Source organism: Cyprinus carpio, chromosome B7 (assembly GCF_018340385.1).
Source record: "Cyprinus carpio isolate SPL01 chromosome B7, ASM1834038v1, whole genome shotgun sequence".
NCBI lineage: Eukaryota > Metazoa > Chordata > Actinopteri > Cypriniformes > Cyprinidae > Cyprinus > Cyprinus carpio.
The window spans coordinates 20,709,672-20,732,393 of NC_056603.1; the positions used below are offsets into that span (position 1 = coordinate 20,709,672).

General features: G+C 37.5%; 1 long non-coding RNA gene across 1 annotated transcript in view; it reads left to right on the forward strand.

The window, feature by feature from the left end:
* Positions 1-19,473, forward strand: part of LOC122137974 — a 41,587-nt gene extending 22,114 nt beyond the window's left edge. The window contains exon 3 of the long non-coding RNA XR_006155189.1: positions 18,224-19,473. This is a non-coding gene — a long non-coding RNA (uncharacterized LOC122137974). The remainder of the gene's footprint in view (positions 1-18,223) is intronic.
* Positions 19,474-22,722: the final 3,249 nt, after the last annotated feature.

The following is a 22,722-nucleotide window of genomic DNA, read 5'->3' on the forward strand; positions in this document are numbered from 1 at the left end:
TGTGTGCGTGTTTCTGTTTACAATATGTTAGATTGTAAGCTTAATTACCAGTCCAGAATATATATATTGTAAAGAGCCCCCTGAAAACCTGCTTACGCCGCATTTGTGTGTGCATGTACACACACACACACACACACACACACACACTTACCCTCTCCGACCATTAGTTCCATCTATGTTTGCCTTTCTGTCCCCCCTGGTGGTTAATGCATGGATGCCGTTGAGCGGCTCTGTCTCATGTTTAAAGGTGTGATTAGACCTGATCTCAGATCAGAGGTCTGTGGGAGGAAATATCCTGCTGCTGTAGGGACTGTGCTGTGTTGTCTTTGGCTTGTCTTCAACCTCCCTCCGGCCCAAACCATCACCTCTCTGTCTCTCTACCACACCATTTGAAGTACAGTGCTACACTATACAATGATATTACTCAGAAAAAAAAAACAGGAAAAAAAAAACAGTATTGCTGTAAATGAATTCCGGATTGGCGTAGCTGAGGATGGACAGATAGGAAAGCGTAGGAGGAAAATCCTGTCTTTTCCTGATGAAAGTGGACCTGCGTGTTTCCTGTCTGAACTAATGATAGAAATAGAACAGAATCTGACCTTTGAAATAAATATGTTGTATAAACACATGCTATTATAAATATAGTTTAATGGGAACTGAACTGATACTAGGCCTACGTTGTGGAGTTTACAGTGATATTGCAGAAATGTGGAAACATTGAAGATGTTTATTTATCATTTTGAAACCAGTTTTCCCATGTTCTTGACTAAGACACATTTCTTTGAAATGTAAACGTCATATATGTCTGTGTAAATAAATCTAAGCATACATCAGACAAAGAGTTATCTTTACAGTAATGAAATTTCACAGAACGCATCCACATCTATTTCATTACACTAAGCACTAAAATGATAATAAACACTGTTAAATAGTTTTTTTTTTATGTCTATCTCTTCTTGTTAACTGATTTTCAGTAGATTCATGAATTTTGATAAAAAATTAATTCGTTAAATTATTTATTTATTTAGTGTTTGTTTATTTGGCATTTGTAAGTGTGGGCTTTATTTATACAAGTAGACTTACATTCCACCTGTTGTAATGTAAATTAATGTAATTTCCCTTTGATTCGTTTGAATGCAGATGGGCATTGATGCTCAATTTGAATACAGATGAGACTTGCATTTCTGTGCAGCCATGAGGAAATGATAAATCGATTTTCTTTTGAAATTTTGAAGTATAATGCATTTTGCTGAGCCTTGAAATGTACCAAAAATAAGTGTTTATCTTTCCAAAAAATCTGTCAAATTGCACTAGTTATGACAAAAGAAAATCACAATATGTTGCTGTTGTCCCTTTGCCTCCGTCAGTTACCCTTTTCGCAAGGAAGCTGTGATTCGGGTGCAGTGTGTACCCTGTTGTTTCTGTCTGTGTCATGTCATGAATGCTAAAAAGACTAACGTAGAGGGGCAAAAGATAAAGAAAGAGTAACATGCTCAAATTGTCTGTGATTGATGCCCTGACTGTCTCGCTCACTGTGTGTCTTTGTGACAAAATCAAAACATTTTGCTTTGGGAGCTCACAAACAGGCTGTATCAAGCAGAGAGGTAAATTAGCATCTTTGCTTTTGATTGCTAGCTGGGTAAGTTCACCTCACAGCCACGAGGCTTCAAAACAAAGTACAATTCCAGGCAGTCGTCTGACGTCAAACGCATCTGCTCGCTTGTTTGGAAGAGTGACACACAAGTAGACCGTAATGATTGCCTTGTTTTGTCATTATTTTTTTCTTCTTTCCTCTCTTCTCTCCGTCTGTCTTTCTCTCTCTCACTCACTCACGAAGAGACAGCTTAAACCAGCACTGCGCTTTCAGAACTTAAGGAGTTTTGAAAGTTAAAAGAGCTCTTTTTCTCAGGAGCCAGTGTGATGTTTCCTGCGCGGCTTTGGTGTCGAGACTCCCAGACGATGCTATTATGTGAGCGATGTTAGTATGACTCTGACAGCCTTCTGAACGCATTTGAGGGCTGGAATTGGCAGTTTGTGTGTGTGTGCGAGCGAGAAAGAGAGAGCGCATCATGCTTCTCTTAAGAAATACACTTTTCCCTCTCACGGTCTTTAAAGAACCTTGTTAAACACAAAAAGCACAGCAGCGAGGCTCATGCAAAAGAGGAAAAAAGAAAGAAAAAGGAAACTTTCAAAAAATGTTTCTAATCGTGCTTGGCAGGTAGGAGGATGTCAAGTTGAATTTGGAGCGGTGTTTGCAATGGTGTCGTTTAAGTCTTTAAAGTCTGACCTTGAGATGTTTTTCCCTGTCTGAATTGTGTTAGCGCTCCTGCCTTCTTTCTCACAAGGAGCCGAATCATAACATTGTTTATTCACTTTGATTTGTCAAAGATGCATGCAGGAGTATTGACAAAAGATATCCAACCCCCAAAACCAGATGTGCTCTTCCGAGACACACTGATGCTTCCTGTGTGTCTCTTGTATCTTAGCTTCTTTCCGAAGAGTCTTAAGGGGTAATTCACCCTAAAATGAAAATCTTCTTTTACTCATGTTGTTCCAAACCTGTATGACTTTCTTCTGTGGAACACAGAAGTAGATATTTTGAAGAATGTTGGGATCCAAAACAACACTGGCTTTCACTGTATGGAGACAAAAACAACTGAAACATACTCCTCAATATCTTTTTTTTTGTTGTTGTTGTTCAACAGAAGAAAAAAATTAGTTTGGAATGAAATGAGGGTGATGATATAATTTTAATTTTGGGTTAACTATCTCTTTAATTTTTATTATTTTTTATTAAATTAATTGCATCCAAAAGAACCAAAAGGGGTTTCCCAAAAGAACAATTTTTGTTACATAATGAACCTTTTAATGAAAAAAGTTTGTAGATGAATAATTGTTTTCTCAGTGTAATACTTTAAAGAACCTTACAGTGGAAATATCCTTTAGAAAAAAATAAAAATAATAATGCCAACAAAGAAATTTTATTGTTAAGAGCGTGGGTGTTGTGTGTGTGTGTGTATATATATATATATGATATATATAATATATATATATATATATATATATATATATATATATATAATATATATATATATATATATATATATTTGTTTTGTTTTTGTTTTTTTTTTAATTATCCTTACTCAGATCTCCATATGTAAGAACTTGTCCTTATATTTTACTGGAGACAGAAATATACAAGAACAGTATGTGCGCACACACATTTCTTTGATTTCATACACGTAATATAAAACATATCACGTCCACATGCATGGACACTTCTAAGACAACTCAAAATATGCACATAAATATGTTGGTGTGCACGTATCACATTTTCTTCCGCCTCTTACTCTCATTTTCTGATGTGAGTGTGTGTGTGTGTGATGTGAACATGCACTAAGGTTCCATATGTTTATGCGCAGAGGTCTAGTAACACTTGATATAAAAGGTAACTGTGACATTTCTAATTTTCCATGCACCAGCCCAGTTCATTTTCTTCCCTGCTGCCTCTTGCATGCAACAGTAAGCCTCTAGGATTGACAATAATTACGCCAGCACGCAAAATGAAGAGCGTAATGTGAACACAGCTTTGCCATAATTGCCTTTTCATTATTTGCTAACAGTGAGCTATTCAGTCAGAAGAAAGAGATTGCACAGTAATTGGCTAACAATAGGAAGCAGGGACACTGTTCAGCAGCACTGGTAATTTTTGTGTTGCCGTGATGCCTTTTTTTAATAAAAATCTGAAGCATTAAACTGTAATTTAAAACTACAATTTCTAGCCTGAATGAAAATGCTGGTATTACCATGAGCTCCTATTTAGAGTGGAACATCCTATTAGCTGTATTAGCAGCAGAGTTGGTTCGTTTCCATATGTGCTGCCTCCAAACCAAATGGGATTTAAGCGGCTTTGTTTTTGCCTGTCTCATTCAGACGCTCGCAGATGGGAATGCCACACAAACATTTCACAGAACACACAGCCTCACTCTGGAGTATCACACTCTTTGTGGTGACGTTTGAAGAAATACATGTCTGTAATTACAGTTTTCAAACTCTGAATGGAAAGAGGCAAAGGGCAGCGAAGAGGTGTGTGCTGTTTCTACACAGGCTGTGCTATAGGCCAGTTGTTCTTAATTGGTGGGTCGTGATCATGAACAGAAGGGGAAAAAACATTGGTGAATATAATTAATACAATTAATATAATTGTATATAATCGTGCAATGTTAAAATAGCTAAATCAATATTCTTACCAATTCTGAACTTTGATGCCCTCGTCAGCAAAAAACATGAACAAACTGCCACATTAAAGAATGCATAGTTCTGTGCTGTAAGTTATTAACTGAACGGCAATCAATGAATTAAAAGAGCCAGGACAATTTTAATAATGTTTTTTATTCAGCCATTTTTCTGTTATATGAATACATTTCAATGGATTATTGAAAAGCATTATTGTTATTGTATATACATTTTCATAGCAAATGGTTTTGGTATTGTTTGGTTGCCCCTTGATGTATAATTTAAAACCTGAATCTGAAGCAAAACCTTCAGATTCTGCTGATAAGCTGATTGAGAACCAGATTCTACTGAGAACCACTACTATAGAAAGTGAATAACAAAGATTTGTTCATTCATTATAGCTTACTAGCGTTCCTTTTTTATTTTACAGCTCAGGTTTGACCACCGATGTTGTTATCATTACTCTTCTGTATTCTCATCTTTTCTTATTTAATCAGCAGCACACATGTAAGATTTTTTAAATCTTTTAATCTTTTTTTTTCATCTCTAGACATACTTCAACACTTTTCAGCAGCTCAGGCAACATGCTAGAGTGAATTAGTGTAATAACTGAATTACAGAAGAACCAAAGAGGTTCTGATTAATTTAGTATATTCACAGGAAAAAAGAACAAGTGTAATCAGTAATGGATAGAGGCAGAGTTTGACTGATGATTCAACTCTAATGTTCTGTGATTGAATTTGGTAAAGGTCTTTGTGACCCTAGTGGCATATGTGTAAAAATAATAATGGCCATTTTAAATGAGCCTATTATTTCTGACTTAATCAAAACCCTGTTGGCAGATATTATTAAAGCTTTAACTGTCTGTTGCATTGTAAAGCAGGCATAAGCGGATTGTTATCCAGCAAAGACACAATGTAAATTTATATAATAAAAGCAATATTATACATATAGTGTGTAGACCAAATGCATTAAAAAATGCATTGGATTTATTTATTTATTTATTTATTTCATGTTTTATATCTGGTATATCTAAGATTTTATATATATATATATATATATTTTTTTTTTTTTCTATTTGGGGTCTCTGAGACACTACATGGATAATTAAGGGTAAAAGGCGTAATGCCATTGATTAGCACTTTATAAAATGTCCTGAGCCCTGCAACATGCATTGCTTTTAACTAATGATTAATTTCTCTTCTTTCATATCATCCAATCCTTTCTAAAAGCAGCCTCTCTTTCTCTCTCTCTCTCTCTCTCTCTCTGTCTGTCTCTCTCTCTCGCTCTGTTTGAGGTATGTGTCTGTGTCATAATTATCTAATATGGTTGGTCTGCTGCTCTCTTATTTAGTAATTAGTTACATCAAACTGATTGGTATGGCTTCCTGAATTCATCCCTTTTAATGTTTAAAAACTGACTTTGTGCTTGAAGGATTTGTTTGTATATATCCTGCATGTGATGAGAGCTTTTCAAGTAATTGGCTCCTAAGGGACGGCACTTTCTAATAGTTAAAGCATAATTACAGCCTGTATGAAATGTTAAACTGCCCTCGCTGTCTCTCACGCCAGCTTAATTGCATGCAACAAGTAAGGCAGGCTTTTCATTTTGTACCATCATAAGGATGGACTGAACTTTCATAGAAACACACTGAAATTTTGTCAGGGAGTAAATAGTCTCTCATATGGTAATATTGTAGGACACCAAAGTAAAAAGGCTGTGAACTTATTCAAACCAGTTCTCATATCTCCCCCTCCCCTTCTTCGCTATGTATGTATATGTGTGTGTGTGCGTGTGTGTGTGTGTCTTTTGTTTCTGTATGTGTGTGTTAGGTGGCATATATTCAGGGCCTGTTAAAGAAGAATTCAAAGGAAAAAAAAATTGCACTCGCCAAAGATGATTCCCTGCTTTCTCTGAGCAGCTCTCGGGCTTACAGAACGGCTATTGATGTAGTGGAATGCCTTTGTCTAAGTACTTAAACTGAGCTGTTGTTTGTATCATTGTTATTAATTTATTGTGATTAGACGTCCATGCAGAGCTCAAAGCATTTAGAGGAGAGTCTGTCTCTTTGAACTGACAATGCTTTGTTCTCTATCCACAGCTCCCTGATTGATTTAAATATTATATGCAAGAACAATTGAGAAATTTAATGTAATCCTTAAAAAAAAATATGTTGAATTAATAGGTCGAATTATAATTCTCTTGGCTATTCCATTAGATATTCATTATTCAAAGGAGAAAAAGGCAAATGAACTTAATAGGGAAATATCATTTCCTTCTTATTTATTCATAACAGAGGGAGAGTGAAATTTAAAGAGCTGTGTGTGTGCCTTTAGATCCTTTTAATGTTAATATGCAATATCATTCATTTTTGGTCCCTTTTTTCTCTCTTAAAGTTTTTTAATCAGTTTCATCTATTACAAATCATGTTAATGTAGAAGAATTTTGGAATAATGTGGCTGACAACATGAACCATTATCTGACGATAAACAACATGACTAAAATGTATGCCAGCTCACCTGTTGCTTTTTTATAAATACATAAAAGATTAATTAAAAGTATACACAGCCATTTACAGAGTGGTTTAGTTTTCCTGTAGCTCAGTGACAAATTACAGAAATTCCTGTGATTCATTTTTTTTATGTTTTACTTTTTTTATCTTTCCTGTGATTGCAAAGCTGAATTTTCAGCATCATTACTCCAGTCTTCAGTGTCACATGATCCTTCAGAAATCATTCTAATATGCTGATTTGCTGCTCAAGAAACATTTCTTCTTATTATTAATGTTAACAGTTAAATTGCTTAATAGTTTTCTGGAAACCATGATGCCTTTTTTCAGCATTAAGGATTAAATATAAAGTTAGAAAAGAACAGCTTTTATTTTAAATAGAAATCATTTGTAACAATGTCAAATGTATTTACTGAATGTTTGTCCAGGCTGATTATTTATATAAAATCTCATTAACCCTACACAGAGGTATACTGTATATATATATGTGTGTGTGTGTGTGTGTGTGTGTGTGTGTGTGTGTGTGTGTGTGTGTGTGTGTGTGTGTGTGTGTATTTGATCTTTCTGTGAAGATGGTAGCATTAACTGAGAGATGTCTGCTTGTGCATGTCTTCTAGTGTCAGTTCTTCTTTAGGCCTCAGTACACATCCGAAAAGCAGTTGAGGATGTCAGTCTGTCATAGGCCTCAGAAGGTTTTCAGATATTCTTTATTTTACGGACCTTTCATATCCAAAGCAAGTTAGTTCTCAAGATTATGATTATGAGATTACCCACGGTATTGATGTCTTTTTCTTTTAAAGTGGCAAATTTCTGGTTTGGTGTCAATAAACAAGTTGGTATTGATATAGTTTTGTGTTTTTGTTACATGTCAAAATTAGAGAGTACATTAGAATAGAACACTAACACCATAAAACATAACCGCAGTGTTTAGGCAGTTATTGAAAGAGATTGTGTTTGGATTAATTAGAGGGAGACTGTGCCTTAGTTCTGCTTTCTGCACTTTGTGTAAAGAACTCCTCCTTCTCAAACAGATCTGCACTGCTTAGTGCAGGTTCAGTGATGCTATACCTTTCCCAGCTTAACCTCAGATGTTTATCAGGGATAGAGAGAAACAGAAAAAGGAATGCAATGAAGACTAGACCTTTGTGTAGCTCCTTCATTTAGCCTCTGTGATATATGATCTTGTCTAAAACTCACATTCGGTCTGAGTGACTGGGAAATATTGTATACATGGGAATGGGAAACTTTTTTTGTTTTTGATAATATTACTGCTTAAAGTATAAACATGCAGAGTGAATAAACATTTAAGAACTATAAAAAGGATGGGGAAATACAACTGCATACAATTCAGCTGTCTAGTTGTTTTACTCTTAATTGTTACACTTGTTTTAAATGGCATCCATGTTTGTTCAGATACTTAATTTCTTCCTCTCTTCCTTCCTATATTGTGTGCATGTGTCAGGTGTGCTGTACCATGAGATAAAAAAGCAAGCATATCTATAATCTCTATTCAAGCAGAGGAGCTGTAAGTATTGTCAAAGATAATATCAGAGAAAATAGATGTAAAGTACACTGGTTTACAAACACACACACACACACACACACACACACACACACACACACACACACACACGGTGCCACAGTTATCCCCTCGTTAGCTATAATGAGATGTGTTTTGTTGGACCCTTCAGAGCAGTGTTCCAGAAATCCCGCTTATTGTTTTAATGGTGTTTTGGATGTTCATGGACGTTTATGGATGTTTACTGTGGCCTTCTCACTCAGATCCAAATTAACCACAATATTCATCTCTTTAATCTGCTGGTTTGTGAGGTCCCCCCCCCCCCTTTGTTTCTCTTTTTGTTTTTATTCTGAGAGTCAGGTAATGTTTTAGATTTTTTCAAAGTTATTTACAGATGGCATGTATATGTTCATTATCAGAGAAAATGTAAATAAAATAAAATAAAATAATAAAACAAAATTTCTACTACAGGTGACCTTTAATAATATTATGGGATGTGCACATAACTGTATGTGTTACATTCTAGTAGTATCTATTAGTATACAACAGTAAATAACTAAAAGCCATTTTTAACCCTACTGACTGCTTAATATTTATTTTATAATGTTTATTCTATTTTGACTTTTAGTTGCTTTGCACTCTGATCTTTTTTTCCTCATTTAAGAAAGTCAAAAGGCTTTGTTTTTAAAAAGTGGGCTAGAAAATTTGATGGGAAATGAAAGCCCATAAGATGGCTTGATTCCGATTTTGTTTTGCAATCCAATGGCAATCACTTCCTTCCTCTTGTGCCCAGGGCATTATTGGGAGACTGAATGCAATTTGAATGATTGCTGCAAGAATCTTCCATTATATCAGATGATAGCCAGGAGCTGTTGATATATTCAGTCTTATGTGTTTACTTATTTGTCTGAGTTTGTGTGTGTGTGTTGGCTGAAGTGTGTATGTGTTGTACTGACAGTGGTTTAGAGCATCAGCGGTTTCCCTCGCTAAACCAGTGTGGTTTGGGCCACGCTGCAACTGCATACCTAATAAGTTTTACTGCTGAGGTCTGCCAGCGGCTGCGTCCCCCAAACGAGAGCTGACACACACACACACTGAAATCCCATCTGCTTTGAATGATGGGAGAGGGCAGTCTTTTTAAAGGTACTCCATTGCCCCCCAGTAGTCTGGCCCCAAAGGTGACACCTCAACACCTTTGTCTCCTAATCATCTCTGGCCCTCTGACCTCAGGGGGACAGCACAGGGAGCATGGCTCTATGAGGGGAGCCATCACTGTGTATAAGTGAGCACTGAGCCCCAGTCAGGGACCCTAGGAAGGAGATTTTAATATATATATATATATATATATATATATATATATATATATATATATATATATATATATATATATATATATATATATAAAGGGATCTACCCTTGATTTGATTTTAATATTAACAAATTATCAAGATTTATCTTTTTTCACCCTTGTTCTCTCTTCCTCACTTGCATATTGTATGATTTTGTCACTTTTGACGGAATGAAGGTATGTGGGCCAATGACTAATAAACACGAGTTTAGTAGTAGTTCAAAATGAATGTACCAAGTGAAATATCATATTTGTATTCATGTTGGTTTCAAGCATTGGCGAAAAACATTTGTATTACAGTATTTTGATTTAATAGCGGTAGAAATGTCAAACTGTGTCAAAAGTTCAAATCAAACAATTTTTTAAATGTATTGTTTTTTTATTCTATTTTTTATTATTATAATTTTTTTAATATCATTAAGCGTTCTTCGAGTTCCAACTCCATTTAACTTTCGTTGGATTTTAAAAACATACCAACTTTAACACATTTATGATGGTTTATTTGAACCTGTTTTTTTTTTTTTTTCTGCATATTAACTGTGATTTGGTATACAAAACGTTTTTGAAATATTGATTATATTTTAAAATAAAATGCTTCAGTGCATATGACAACTTACGACTTAACGAAATACTTGTGCCAATAATCTCAGCCTTTTCTTTTTAACCACCATATAATTACACCACCTAAGACATTTTTATACCAATGTCCTATTAATATATATTAATATATATATATATATATATATATATATATATATATATATATATATATGGTGTATTTTAATAGGAATTTAATAGTTTGACATTGTTAAACACACATGAAAACCGCAAACTTGCCATTGTATGTTCACTACAAAAACTGGATTAACAGTGCCAAGTTTGCTGCAAATCCTCTATTCTGGACAACTGGACACCATCACTGGAATAATAAACATTGTACATCTTGATTGAACTGTGAGCGTGGAAACAGGCATGGTTAACTGACGAGATAAACTGGACGTCTAGGGTGAAGCTCGTCAATGTCAAGAGCTGTTAGAACAGAAAAGACCAGTATTAGACTCTGATGATAGAGCGCTGTTACTCCGTGGTGCTATCACATTTCAGAACATGAGAAAAATAACATTTTAGCAAGGGGGTCAGGTGGAGAAATGGCACCTCTAAATGAGGGTTAAGGTCCTATCATTGTCTGTTATAACGCAGCCTCTCCCTCTTCAAATAATAGCACTGACCTTCGCGGGCTCTGGGCCTGTTAGGGCTCTTGGCGGTGGAGAGAATCCATTCACAGGGGCCGCTCCGAGCAGCACCACTCCAAATGGCTTTTTCTTCCCCCGCACAATCAGCTGAAACAGCTGCTGAATGAAAACATAAGAAAGGTCCTCTACTGGAGATAAGACATCCACCTGAAGACGAAGGACATCATTCGCTCTGTCTTCATCTCCCCTTTTCTGTCTTTCTCTCTCACTGTGTCTTTCTTGCTCTTTCTTTTCAGCCCTTATCTCCCCTTTTTATTCAGTCACACAACCTTTTCTGTGTTTTTTTTTTTTACTCTGCGAATGAGAACTTGATTTGAAATATGTCAGTTCCGAGACTAGATTAATATGTAAATGTCTGTACATTTTTTTAATTATGTAAGATTAACAGAAACTCTGAATAATCCTTCAGGGAGCAGCTTAGCGTTTCATGTGAAACACTTATTTCACTGATTCTGTCTCTTTCTTTCTAATTTTTTTTTTGGTGCTTTCTTTTCTTCATTTCCCTTTTTGTTTTTCTTTATCTTGTTTTCTTATGTAGGCAATGCAGACCAAGGAAATATCTCTCCAATGTACCATGTTTGGAACTGAACAAAGTACTAAATAAAGAATGACATCCATAATACATTTAAGAATGAAAAATAGAGCCTTATTTCCCTTGTGTGTGTGCAGCATATATGACAGTAAAGAACAGTTCTATTGATCTGGAGTTTCATTAGGTGAAAGCACCTCGCTGTGAAAGAACAACCAAACCTCTATCAGCATTACAGAGCAAAGCACAGATGGGAGGCATTTGAAAAATATATATGCCATTTCAGTAATTATTTAAACGCACATTGCAGAATGCAAATGAATTGGCTCCTGCAACTGGCTAATTTTAATGACTGCAGATCACATCCTATTGCTTGACTGAGTCTGAGTGGAATGGCAGACTGAAACATAAACACACAGCTGTGCTGACAGCGTTAACAGGGACAGTCTGAGCAAAAAGGAGGTGCTTTTTTTCCAGGGTCACATTATTGCGATGGAGCTTACAGCACAGTGCCACTTTGTGGTGTGGAGGAAAAGTGCTGTGGCTCTCTTGCTTTCTGAGCAAAAAGAGCCTGTTGGGATTTACTAAACAGATTGGAACAGATATGATATTTGCAGTATGGCAGCAGAGATTTTAGAATTATTTATATTTATGATTTTTTGTGCTAAATGTTAATTGTTATACAATATTATCTTTAATGACACTAGATAAATATATATATAAAAAAATATATTTTACAAATGATTCTTTTATAGCCCATATAGAATACATAACACAGGCTTAAAAAGCTTTACAAGTTAGGAGATATCAGAGGGGGGTAGACAACCTCTTCCTAATGTAGTTGGGAAATAATTTTGCCTATGTGCATAAAATAAGTTCTTTATTATTATTGGCAAAATGGGGAGTTGTAGAAGTTTTGGCGAGCCGTGATTAAGCGGATATATTACTGTCACAATCTTGCAAGTCTTATTCAAGCACCCTGTTCCTGCCGTGAAGTGTTCTGGAGATAAGAGGAGGATGCCAGGTCTCATCAATGGAAGCACTTATCTGAAGAGGAAGAGGGAGTGAGATTGAGCTTCAATCCATGATTGTGTATTATCTTAAACGCTTTGAGGTATTTTCTATAAGAGCAACTCGACTGCTTAGGAATGCTTTTTATGTTTTGCCTGGGAGCTTCTCAGAGTTTCAGGAGAAAACAAACACGTGTGCAGATTAAAAAAAATATATATATTATTATTATTATTATTATTTTACCGGTGACCTGATTTTCTAATCTACAAACAATGCTTCCACAGTTTTGTGTTTGTTTTTTTTTCTTAAAAAAAATAAAAAAATAATTTGACACAAGTGTCTGATTTGTTACTATAAATGCAATAGCTAAAGTAAGCCATCTCATGCAGAAGTCTATGCCAATTCCAACAATATGCTCTTTTCACACAAGCTTAACTTTTGCCCTCTTTTCTCTTGTTGGAAAATGATCTGGAGGTGTAATCTTAAGCAGTCCTACAGATTAGGAAGCGAACGAGTTAGTGAAACTCTCGCAGAACTTATTTAGTCTGATTTGTTTATCTCGGAAATGAAGCAAAATTTTCCCGATAAGCATTCCCTGTCGGAATCCTCTTAATTCATTGTAAAAGCACAAAGAATGGGGAATGTTTTTAATGCCGGGACAAACCGACTGCAGGGTGCAGATCACACACTACCTGAGCCACAGAGATTACACTATTGTGCAGAGGGAACATTATCACAGGCATGCCAAGCACAGACTCCCCTGTGTAACGGCGGCATGCGAACAGGACCCTCGAAAGTGCTTAAAGAATACAGTTTGCTCGCAGGATTTATCTATTTCATGTCCTTTTAGACTCAAATCAAAAGGTGACCCCGTATCACTGATATATTTGGATATACCCCTAGCGCCAGCCTCATGTAGCCTATCTGGGTTTGTTTTCCTCTCCTCTGGCCTAAAATAGGGACAAATCACACAAGAGCCTCTGTGCAGACTACACTGAAATGTGAAAGCAATAAAACGCATGCAAAACATAATCACAATGTGTGATTCATTTAACACGGAGCCAGTGTGGCCGTGGTTAGACCACCACCCAGCAGTCCTGGCTTAAACCGTCACATAAACATCAGCAATCCTCAAAACCAGAGAATAGAGAATGTGGGAAACCACTACTGCATGCTAGGGATTTAGTTTGGGCTTAGTGGCATAAATGCTGGAAATATGTCACTCTAATGATATTAGACTCTAAAAGAGAAGAAGAGCTAGACTTCGCAATGAAATATTAAAGGGAAATCTGTCATCGTTTGCTTACCCTCATGTCGTTCCAAACCTGTATGAGTTTGAACACAACAGAATATGTTATTTATTTATTTAATACAAGGAGGGAAAAAAAGAAATTCAGAATATCTTCGCTTTTCATAAGAAAGGAAATCATTTAATTTTGCATAACATAAAGGTTAGTAAATGATCACAGATTTTTCATTTTTGGATGAACTGTCCCTTAAAAAAAAAAAAGTTTACAACAGCAACACTTTTTTCCTTTCTGAAATGGCATCTCTGTTATATTTTGGTGCATCCAAAATGTTATTTTTGTTCTGTATTGCTGTGTTTATAGCATCATTATTGTGGTTGACATTTTAGTGTGGATGCCTAAAGAACGGTGAGGCGGTACGGTGGAACGCTGTTTCCTGGCTAAGCTGCTGTGTCTGCACTCTGACTGAGTTCCTGCTATTACATAATTAAATTTGGACTTGGATGGTGCTTTTTAAGAGATTATGGCAGCATATGTTGCTTGAAAACGTGCCAGGCTCTCAAATAGAGAGAGAGAGAGTGAAAGAGTTTATTGAAAATCGGAATACATTTTGTTGCCAATAGTTAATGAATTGGTGTTATGATCTCAGGCCAAAGGATGCTGGTGTGCTATAAATTAGAATAAAGTCTGGGTGGGAAAATTAAATAAATCTGCGTATCAAAGTGTCAAGGCCTTAGAGTGCATATTCAGTGGATTTATGTAGCTCTGAACAGGCACATTTTGTGCCCAATTTATCTCAGAATGAGAGTGACACTGGGTTGTTGTTGTGTGAGAAAATTTTGCTATCTTACAAGCTTCATCCCATGTTTCTCTGCTCCTCCTCTATATGCACATACCCACACATGCACAAATATATTCCAGGGTGTTCCTTCCTTCCCTTTGATACATTGCCCCTGTCATTCCGCAGGCCAAATATATCATCTCCCTCTCCGCTCAAAGCCGTGCGGGGTCCGTTAAGGTTTAAACGGTTATTCCAGTCATTATTGGCCATTAAATCCAGCGTGGGTCATAAAGGCCCTGCCAGTCCGCTGTCTGCTGTAGAGGTCAGGTGCCCCGCGCTACTTTACGAGCTCTCTCGTGCATCAGAGAGTCCCTGTGAAGTTCCGCACCTCACCACTGCCTCGACGGATAGATAGGCCACAGCCTGCCATCCATTACTTCTGTCAGTGGCTTCGTTTGTCAGCTGTTATAGCTCTCCGTCTCTACTGCTTTCTGCCCGGCCCTGATGCCTGGCCTGATTTAAACCTCACTATCATGCGAAGTGACTCGTGTCTCTGTCGCTCTCATTACACTGAGCCCAGCTATGACAATCCGGACGGTTAGTGTCTCTTTTTCTCGCCTTCCGTCACATTTACAGCGTGTTTCTAGAAATTGGCCTTCTTTACAATCCCTGTGAGCGAGCGAGTCATTTCAGAGGCTCTCTGTTGTGTCCTCTTGCTGAGGCAGGGAAAAAATAATTGAGTTTATCTTCAGGTTTTAAGGGAGATTGACACACTGGGTTTTATTTGACTTTTTTAAAGAGATCTGCTCTTATGGGAGGTATTAAAGTCTCTGATTCCGGTCGTTAGACGCTGCCACAAGGGTGATTACTTAAAGCTGATAGGAACCAGATTATTACTTCACTTATACTGATATACAGCCATACACACAGGACAAATTCACATTTTATGAAGCTGCGCTGGAGTTCGTCTCTGATGAAAATTGCTTTTATCCGAGCGAGGGAAAGAATGAAAGGATGACACAGTGGTCTGTGTGCAGTAATCCCCTCTGTTTCTGGCTTTCCATCACTTTCTTACCATCTCTCTTGCTTTTCTACTGGAAAAGTAAAATTTATTTTCCAGGCAATCGCTGAGGTTTTACTTTTAAAGGGGCTCTATGACTGCTGAACTTTTAATGTTTTGTTCTGTTTTTTAATGGTGATTTCTTTGTAGTTAAGTGGCATTACCGTTCTTTTTTTTTAGTACCTAGTTTTTTTTTTTTATTTTTTATTTTTTTTACCCTTATTCAGCAAGAATTAATTCAGTTGATCAAAGTAACAGTAAAGGCATGTACAATATTATAAATATTTCTATTACAAATAAATTCTGTTCTTTTGAACTTTTTATTCATCAGAGGATCTTGAAAAAAAGTAGCACTGTTTTCACCAAAATATTAGGCAGCTTAACTGTTCTAAACATTTACAGTAATAAGAAATGTTACTTGAGCACTAAATCAGCATATTATAATGATTTCTAAAGTAGTGTATGCTGAACATTTTGCCATCACATGAATATACTGCACTGTAAAAATATTTAGTAGTATTTTTTGTCTTTAATTTTTCATCAATAAATGCAGCCTTTATAAACATCTTTCAAAACTTTTGAATGGTATGTCTTTGAAAAGACAAAAAGACAGCACCATAACAAGCCCAGTAATCATATAGTTTCATTTTAGAACCTTCAAATATTACTTCAGTATGTCTCTCACACAATTTTTCCTTCAATGGACACACTATAAAGACAGAATACAAGTTTTACTAAAAATATTTACTGTTGTCGGAAAGAAACATACAGTGTTTTGTGATGTTTTCAACAGTGATTCATACATTCCGTATTGTGTGAGGTCTGTATGAAACTGTTTAGTTTCAAAAGATTTTGCAGTAAATAAAGTGGTTATATAACAATTCAATTTCCTGCCACATATAGCATCAGAACAGTGCTGTTTAGGCCTGACGCCTGGCCTGATGTTAAAAACAGTATGTGTCAGTGACATTTGTGTGTGTGTGTGAGAGGGTGTGTACAGGCACAACGCACATGGCAGGAAACTGTCCTTGTGTGCTTTCGCTTTGCCCTCTTCCCCTAATTTGCCTGCTGAGGAGCATCACGGCGGCAACACAGTGATGACATCACGCAGCTGGCTGCGTTTGATGTGTCAGTCCTGAAGGAACCACTTATAGCAATTAGGATATCCTTGAACAAGCGTTTGTGAAACATTGGCTGGTTTTTGGCATTTGCCTCCTGTTTCTGCCTGCTAACTAGCGGGGTTTGATCTGTGATAATTACCCTCCCACCAGCTTCTTCACTCTGACAGTCCTCTTCCCCTGAGAGCCCCACACGCCCAGGCTACTCACTGATTGCATCAAAGTGACAGAAATTGCAACATCAAAAATAATAACTGATATTCCTCTGGCTTTGCCAGCCTTTGAATATTTCCTTTTAAATGCTTTCTAATTTGTGTCTCGCACACTGCAAGTGTGTGCGTGAGAAGCTTAAAGCAAATAAAAGCAGCGATAGGGCATTCATTATTGAACTACTATTTACATATGGCAGACTATTCTGTCTGAACTCACATGAAATGGAGATTTTCTAAGGCGTTTCTCCCTCTCAACATCACCACTCGGAGTCGTGCACTCTCTTTATCGCTCCCACTTTCTTCTTTTTGTCATCTCCTTCTTTGTAGAGCCTGTTTCCCTCCCTATGTTGCGCACTCGTGAAGAGTTTCTAGGTGGAGACGGGTTTGACTGGTAGCGCGGATGATCAGTGCCATTTGACTGAAATACGCAAACGAGATGTAATGACGAATCCGTATGTAAATAAAGACAAATCAAGGGATAAACAAAAGCCAAGGGTGCTGTTCCTTCTCCAGCTGGAGATAAGAATTATGACCAGTTCTGTACGCTCGGATTAACAAAACTGCAGCACGAACATATTCTCATCCTCCAACATCTTGTCCTATGTTGACCTTGCATGAGGATACATTAATAGCATTTATAATATATAATATCTGTCTTGTTCACATCGTGTTCTCGCTACCGGGGAGTCAGTAAGGCTTTCGGCTGTAATTACTGGCCGTAGGAAGTATAATTTGCAATGTCTCACATGCATGGCTGTCTCAACACAGATCATTTGCATTAGACAGTGCAGAACCCCAGGTACAGTCCCGGCTCGAGATTAAAAAGGACAAGCCTGTGTTCAGACAGCCAATTGATAGCGACAGTCAGCCAAGGTTTCACCATGATGAGTGTAAAATCATCAGCGGTGCCACGGGCGGCCGGCAAGCCTCTTTAGCGCAATGAATTAAGAGTGTGTGTAGAACAGAGCTGGTTTCAGCACTGACAAATGCTGATTTCCCTTGAGGTGCCTGAAAAGATCTGACCTAGTCAGTGTTTAAAACCATACAAAGAAGATGATAAATGTGGTACTAATGAGACTTCACAATTTCCCGTTCCGCTTTGCTTTGCTCTGCTCATTTTGTTTTCTCTTTCCCCTCCCTCTCTTTCTCCATCTAGGTTTGTGATCTTACAGTGAGAGAGAGAGAGAGAGAGAGAAAGCATATCCTTTACATGCTGAGTAGATTATAGGGAAATTAAAATCAAACACACAATCTCATTGTATTGCAAATTCTGCTGCTCTAAAACCTCAGTAATCTAAAATCCTGCATCCAAAATCCACCCTGTCAGCATTTATAGATATTATACTGATCTGAATATTCTTTGCTTTCATTCCTCGTGTCTTTTGTTCTCTCGCTTATAGGAGAGGAGCAAGCATTTCCTGATACGCTCAGACAAAGTGCGGCACTTTGAAAGCTGTTTAGCACTGATTGGAGTCCTTTCTGCTCTCCGCCAGAGAGAATACCTCTTCAGGTGCCAGTGTCAAGCATCTCTGATACACGCTGCGCCTCCTCCATGCTACGAGACCCTCCCCTGATCAATCAAGGTTGACAGAGAAGGCCTTTGTGCGACGCTCCAAGGAACAGATGTCTGCCTGAGAGAGCGCTTCACCTGGAGCTGCTGGATTAACCGTGGCCTCGCTTTGATGGATTAGCATGTACGGAAATTGCCCGATTATTGATATGAAAATATTTGCAAACGAGGGGAAACTGGTGACGTGAGGGGTGAGGGGCGCGAAGACGCTAAGAGAGCTTATCAGCCTTCCTTCCAACCTTGTCCCTCGCTTCCTACAGAAAGGGGAAAAAGAAGAGGGGTAGAAAAGACAGATGAGGGCATGGGGAGGAGAAAGAGAACTGCTGTGTGTCAGCGTGGCAGTATTCAGCTGCCCTTCATGAAATATTGTTCACCATTATATTAACAGAGCTGAGTGGAAAGAGATAAGAGAGCTTCTGAAATAGTAAGCAGAATGTCCCGAGGAGATATTTCAATCTTTATTCTCTGTCGCTCTCCCTCTCTTTTTCTCCCTCTTACCCCATCTTTTTCTTTCATTTAGGGCAACGGGTGAATGTGAAATGTGCCGAGACCTTTATAAATGAAGACAGGGCCGGGGAAATGATGACATCATCAACTCCCACATAATTGCTTGATTTGTCACTCTGTAAAAGGAGAGGATCTGGGTGGGGGGGGGGGGGGTGTTGGTCCCTTCAGGACAACCACTTTCATTACATTTTTTAACTATCCACAGAGAGAGGGCTAAGGGTTTGCACGCCTGCAAAAAAATATGTTGATCTTATGCATAATTATACAGCGTGCGTAAAGGCGTGCAAAATTATATAACTGAAATTACACATTTGGGAGTGAGATCAACCAAAGAGAGGCTTACCACTTCAGTCTGTTTGACCTCTTGGAGAGACGTTACTGTGACACACCACACTGTGGTGGAGGAAGAGAGAGAAATATGGAGGAAAAGAGTATTTTAAAGGAGTAATTGCAACTTCCATGACAAATATAAATAAATGAAATAAAAATAATGATGTGTATATATATATATATATATCTATATATATATATATATATATATATGTGTGTGTGTGTGTGTGTGTGTGTGTGTGTGTGTGTGTGTGTGTGATTAAAACAACTTTTACATTCAGTAAAAATATCAGTAAAATCTGAACTTAAGGAAGGATCTCAAAACAAGGCAGAGTTGTGTGTACATTTGTCAGAATTAAGGAACGGAGGATGTTCATCTGTACATAAGTGTTGTTAATTATTAAAATTGTTTTGAGATAACAAGAGGATATCATCTGTTTACTGAATGAAGTGTAATTATCTGAAAATATATAAACAATCAAACTTGCTACAGTCTTTTAATGGTTTGATTGGTACTGATTTACATATCAGCCTCTCCGAAATCAGGACCACAGACTGCCATTAAATGCAGATGTCCATATGCTGAATTATAATTCAGAAGCACTGGCTCTTATCAACCAACTAGATGAGGATTTCCAGATGAGGGACTAGACTATTACCCAGACTCAGTCCTTACACACACACACACACATCTCAGAGCCATCCACAGGTTAATGAAAACAGTGTGTGTGCAGCGTGAACTCCAGAGGCAGGGTGACAAACACTGGTAACGCAAAAAGCGTGTGTTTTACAATTTCCCCTTCCTCGTAAAGGTCTACTCGTAAAACTGAGAATTTACGCCCTTCATTAGAGCTAATACAATGCACATAACTCTAATGCACAACAATTGGGATAGCCATAAAGTAACTGCTTTATACCTCCTCAAAACTCTGACTCCTCAGTGACCCTCGGCTGGCCACAGTCAGGGCAGATAGATTTACAGCGAACCGCAATTCTGCCTGATAGACCTCTGCCTTTTTAGGGAATTAGAAGTGCCAAAATGTAAAATGATTTAGATATTTATTTTGTGTACTCTTGTCAAAAAATATAAGTCTCCGAAGCACTATTTACAATTTGCAACTCAAGATTTTTTGCAGAGGACACGAGTTTGATTTACGGCTAGGCTCAGTTTTATAACCAGACACGAGGTTAAAAAGAATGGCTGTTTTTATTTCAGCTGTAACTAGTCTGAAACTGCATTTTGGCTGAAATATTGAGTGTGATTTACATTAAGGTTCAAGCCAAGAAACAGTTACTTTATCAGTTACTTCTCTCAGCCCTTCCTCCCATAATAATTATGGGTAACTTCAGTCCTGGACAGAGCTTGGACTTCTTAAAACATTTCCTGGTGTCACTCCGCTTCAGTGTAATTGATAAACCATAAGAACTGTCATACATTCATATGTTTGAGCCCAACCTTGTCCTGACATTTGGCCTCTTCTGCTTTCTTTCATGGTTTGTCAGTGTCCTACTGTTGAACACAAAAACTTGTTATTTTCTTTTTTTTACTACCACTCATAATGACGTATATAACCTTGAAGGCTGGTGAGAATAACTCTTTCCAGGTCTCTGAAGGCCCTTTACCCTTCTGTACATAAGAAGTGCAAATGAGTTTGGTGTACTAAAGCCCTGGATAATGTAGATGATCCCGTGAGTCCACATAGTGTGTATATACTGTGGAGGAACAGCGGGAAAGACAGAACGAGACTGTGTGCTATCAATGTCAGGTTGTGAAATTTAACGTGAGGGAACTTTAGCCAGGAAAATAATTCAGAGTAATGGCCGGGTGGAGAGGAAGGCACAAACACCTCACTTTGTATTTGCGGTTCAGTTTGACATCAATGTTGCATTTATAGTGTTTCGTGTTTGTGTGTGTCAGGCTGTAGGTGTGTGTTTGTGTGCTCTTGCTCACAAACCACAATTGTCACGTCACACTCGACATGTTTCCTGTGATCTTTTACGTCGATGCTGAGAAAGTTGCACAGAGGGCATCGGAACATGTCATTGGTTTACGTAAAGTTATGTGTGATTCTTTTGTTTGACATTTTATACCAATTTGAAGTTCAAACTCTTTTCCGACCCTGTGCTGGGAAACAGGCTGTTCCACACAGTCAGTCTATCTTTATCTATGTTGTTTTTGAAGGGATAAGCTCTATAAAGACACCTTTTCCGTTCTATTTTCAACCATGTGTGTTTCCATTTCAAAAAGGGTATTTGTATCCATCATAACAAAAAGGGAGTATCCCCACCTACCTGAGGGGTGTAGCAGGGATCGTAGGTCGGTCAGTTCCTCTCAGCTCCTCCTTTTAGAGCTCCAGATCTCCCACAGCCCCTCACAGAGGTAAGAGTATTTATGTTGTAAATGATAGCTTGTTTAAACCAAAAATGAGAAAGCGCAACGAATGAGTTAGAAAGAATAATGAGAAAGACAGAAAAACAAAAACAAACAAACAAAAAAAAAGTGTCAATGTTAATTTGTTATCAGCACACTAAAAAAAAACATATATACTGTAAAGTTTTCATCCAAATATGTATGTAAAGTTTAGGATCTTGCCAAAAAATAAAGGAAAAAAAATGAAAAGAGAGAAAACATGAGAACACACTTGAATACTTCACACACTTGTTATTTGTTAATAAGATACATACAGTTGGAAACACATTTACAGAATACATTCCTACTCACATTAGCAAATAGTTTACCATGCGTTTATCAAACTGTATGTAATCACTGGATTTATATACATTTACATTATATTATATTTTAAAAAAGAGCCACTGTGACTTCAACTTCTACTTTGTAATTTCCCCAGAAGTGACAGTATTATTCACCTGAACACATGAGATGAAAAGGTGGCCTTTCTTTCTTTTTGTGATATTTTATTTTTTTCTTTGCATAAATTAAATTTACAGCTTGAATGTCTGTATCCATGTGGCTGTCTGTGTCCATGTGCTTGTGTGTGTGTGTGTGTGTGTGTGTGTGTGTGTGTGTGTGTGTGTGTGTGTGTGTGTGTGTTTGTGAGTGTGTACACTCTCTATATGTGTGGCGCATGGCTGCTTAAGCAGATACAGAAACAGAAGCTTGTTTCCTAATTAAAGTGAACTGATAAAGGCAGTAGCCCAGTATAGCATGCCAGGCAGTGCCAGCCTGCTCTGTGCCTACTGATAGCGCTTTAGAGATGAAAGCTCTGTTAAAGACTGTTTAATGTCCCTCTCAAAGACCTGCTTTAGAAAATCCCTTCAGATCACACCATAGAGAACTTTTAATGGGTTCAGGATATTCAGTTCAGGGTCCCAGGAGGAGCAGAGAGAGTCTAAACTACCAGGCTTCATTAGTTTGGTAAAGGAGGACTTGATATGCATAATGTGCTGTGTCTTTATGAGAGTAAACTCTTTTTAAATACTGTCAGAATGCTCTTTGTCATCTGCAACCACTGTATTTATTCATTATTTTTC